Source organism: Sciurus vulgaris (genome assembly GCF_902686455.1).
Source record: "Sciurus vulgaris genome assembly, chromosome: X".
Taxonomy (NCBI): Eukaryota; Metazoa; Chordata; class Mammalia; order Rodentia; family Sciuridae; genus Sciurus; species Sciurus vulgaris.
The window spans coordinates 78,662,867-78,666,744 of NC_136471.1; the positions used below are offsets into that span (position 1 = coordinate 78,662,867).

The 3,878-nt window shown below is 43.5% G+C and overlaps 1 pseudogene across 1 annotated transcript; it reads left to right on the plus strand.

Moving 5' to 3' along the window:
- Positions 1-1,539: 1,539 nt before the first annotated feature.
- LOC306651531 (polyadenylate-binding protein 2-like) lies at positions 1,540-2,232 on the plus strand (annotated as a pseudogene). The gene has a single exon. The product of its transcript is annotated as a polyadenylate-binding protein 2-like (transcript).
- Positions 2,233-3,878: the final 1,646 nt, after the last annotated feature.

Consider the following 3,878-nt stretch of genomic DNA (forward strand, 5'->3'; position numbering starts at 1 on the left):
AAGAGACAACAGGTTAACAAGGCTGCAGCCATTTCTCCCGTGCCACTTTCCTGCAGCCATTATTCTTCCCCCATGCACACCATATTACAATCTAGATTGCTAGTCTGTGAACTTCCTCGTCAGTCATTGGTCAGATTGTTATTAGCCCTTGAAATTCCACTACCTAAGAATAGCTTCCCCCACCATTCATTTTCTCTCTCTCTCTCCCTCTCTCTCTCTCTCTCTCTCTCTCTCTCTCTCTCTCTCTCTCTCTCTCTCTTTCTTCCTCTCTCTCTCTCTTTCTCTCTCTCCCTCTTACTCTTCAGAGCAGACACTCTGCTCATCTGCTTAATAAATTCTCTTATGTATGTTCCCATGTCCGGAGTGGTTTTCTGGGTGCTTTCAATTAATTTCAGCTATTGTCTTTTAAAGATATGCTTTAACACCTATGTATCCCTCTCAGTGCTCCTTTACTTGCATCAGCAAGCATTTATGAGACATACTTTTGTAATCATCAAATTTCAAATATAGGAAACAACACAAATCTCCACAGTGTAGGACTGCTTCACTAAACTGTTGTATATTCATACAATGGAATACTATTTAAACAGTGAAGATATACAAATTACTTCTATACAGAATAATAGGTGTGAATCTCACAAGGGTAACATCATGTGAAAGAAGCAAGAAACCATACAGACATGGTCAATGATTCCATTCATATAACTATAAATAAGAGGGTCACTAATCATCATCATTTAAGAATGCTTGTTTATTTGTACAGGGTATTGAACCCAGGGACGCTTTCCCACTGAGCTACATTCCAAGCTCTTTTTATTTTTTATTGAGAAGGGTCTTGCGAAGTTGCCTAAGCTGGCCTCGAACTTGCAATCCTTCTGCCTTAGATTCCTGAGTCACTGGGATTATAGGCACATGCTAGGGTACCTGGCAAGGATGCATATTTACAATATCAAAACCATAAAGAAAAGCAAAGTAAGTAAGGATATGTGTTTCCTGTTCGAAAGGTAATGGAGCTAAAATCAGGCAGGGATGCCACAGGAGCATTGGAGAATGTTGACTGTTTTCTTCTGTGATGGAGGTAATTCCTTGGATGATTATTAAACAACACATGTATATTGTGATGTTTCCTTTATGTCACACTTTACCATAGGGGAGAAAAAATAATGCTAAGGGAAATACCTTCCCAGTAAGCATATTGTAAACATTCCATAATCAAAACCATAAGTTAGGGCGGCAGCAGCAGCGGGAGCTGTGGACGGCCGGGGCGGCGGCGCCATCTTGTGTCCGGGGTCGGTGGGGAGGCCCGGGAGGGGGCCCCGGGGGGCGCAGGGGACTACAGGAACGGCCTGGAGTCTGAGGAACTGGAGCCTGGGGAGCTGCTGCTGGAGCCCGAGCTGGAGCCCGAGCCCGATGAGGAGCCGCCCCGGCCCGCGCCCGCCCCACCCCCGGGAGCTCCGGGAGCCCCCCGGCAGCCAGGAGGAGGAGGAAGAACCGGGACTGGTCGAGGGTGACAGGGGGCGGGGTGGGGGGGGGGGGAGGTGGCGCCATTGAGGACCGGAAGCTTGAAGCTATCAAAGCTCGAGTCAGGGAGATGGAGGAAGAAGCTGAGAAGCTAAAGGAACTACAAAACGAGGTAGAGAAGCAGATGAATATGAGTCCACCTCCAGGCAATGCTGGCCCAGTGATCATGTCTATTGAAGAGAAGATGAAGGCTGATGCACGTTCCATCTATGTTGGCAATGTGGACTATGGTGCAACAGCAGAAGAGTTGGAAGCTCACTCTCGTGGCTGTGGTTCAGTCAATCGTGTTACCATACTCTGTGACAAATTTAGTGGCCATCCCAAAGGGTTTGCATATATAGAGTTCTCAGACAAAGAGTCAGTGAGGACTTCCTGGCCTTAGATGAGTCCTTATTCAGAGGAAATCAAGGTGATCCCAAAACGAACCAACAGACCAGGCATCAGCACAACAGACCCGGGTTTCCCACTTGCCCGCTACCGTGCCCGGACTACCAACTACAACAGTTCCCGCTCTCGATTCTACAGTGGTTTTAACAGTAGGCCGGGGGGTCGCGTGTACAGGGGCCGGGCTAGAGCGACATCATGGTATTCCCCTTACTAAAAAAAGTGTGTATTAGGAGGAGAGAGAGGAAAAAAAGAGGAAAGAAGGAAAAAAAAGAAAAAGAAAAAAGAAAAACAGAAGATGACCTTGATGGAAAAAAATATATATTTTTTTTTAAAAAAGATATACTGTGGAAGGGGGGAGAATCCCATAACTAACTGCTGAGGAGGGACCTGCTTTGGGGAGTAGGGGAAGGCCCAGGGAGTGGGGCAGGGGGCTGCTCATTCACTCTGGGGATTCGCCATGGACACTTCTCAACTGCGCAAGCTTCTCCCCATGTTTCCCTGCCCCACTTCACCCCCTTGGGGGCTACTCAAGGGTAGGTGGGCATGGGTGGTAGTAGGGTTTTTTTTTTTACCCAGGGCTCTGGGTACCAAACTGTTCTGCTTGTTACCTTCCCTCCATCTTCTCCCTGTCTTTCACAGTCCCTGCCTGCCTGCTCCTGTCCTGCCAGGTCTACCACCCATCCCACCCTCTTTCCGGCTCCCTTCTCCTCCAGATTGCCTGGTGATCTATTTTGTTTCCTTTTGTGTTTCTTTTTCTGTTTCGAGTGTCTTTCTTTGCAGGTTTCTGTAGCCAGAAGATCTCCGTTCTGCTCCCAGTGTAAATTCCCCTTCCCCCTGGGGAAATGCACTACCTTGTTTTGGGGGGTTTTGGGTGTTTTCTGGTTTTCAGTTTTTTTGTTTTGTTTCCTTTGCCTTTTTTTCCCTTTTATTTGGAGGGAATGGGAGGAAGTGGGAACAGGGAGGTGGGAGGTGGATTTTGTTTATTTTTTTAGCTCATTTCCAGGGGGTGGGAATTTTTTTTAAATATGTGTCATGAATAAAGTTGTTTTTGAAAATTAAAAAAAGTGTAAGTTAAATGATTTCCTTTATAGCATATGTAATTGAAAAAAGAAATATCACTTCATTTGTAGTAATAGCTTTGTTTTCAAATAGTAATCTATTAATCATAGATTTTACCAAAAAATAATAGTAATGATGCCTACATAATTGTAATAACAATCTCAACTTTTAATAAATATTCCCTATTTGGGCAGTACATTTTCATTCAGAATTTAATCATGATTTTGTGGTAAAATCCCAGACAGGTGCACTTGGGTTCAATATTTATCACCTTCCTATACACTCACTCTGGGAGGTGGGAGTCAAGAACCTAATAAAAAGAAATGAAGTCAAAATATCCAAAAAGATGTTAAGTGGAATAAGTCAAGCACAGAAACAGTGTTTCATTCATATGTGGATGCTACATGAGTTGATCTCATAGAAGTAGACAATAGTCTTCATTTCCCATGTTCATATATGAATACATGACCAATGAAACTCCACATCATGTACAACTACAAGAATGGGATCATAATTAGAATAAGCTATACTCCATGAATGTATATGTCAAAATATACTCTAGTGTCATGTGTAGCTAAAAAGAACAAATTAATTAAAAAAAAAAGAAGTAGAGAGTAGTATACTGGTTATCAGAAGGGGAGGGGGAGAAAGAACACAGAGAGATTGGTTAATGGGTACAGAATCACAGATAGGAGAAATAAGTTCTATTGTTCAGTAGCTTAACTATAGCTAACCATGATGTATATTCCAGTTAGAATAGTTTTTGAATGTTCCCAACACAAAGAAGTGGTAAATGTTTGAGGTGGTGGATATGCTAATTATCCTGATTTGATCAATAGCAGTGTATAATGAAATACCACACTGTTCCCCCATGAATGTAGATTATTAGGAGTCCAAGTGTGCCATCGTTG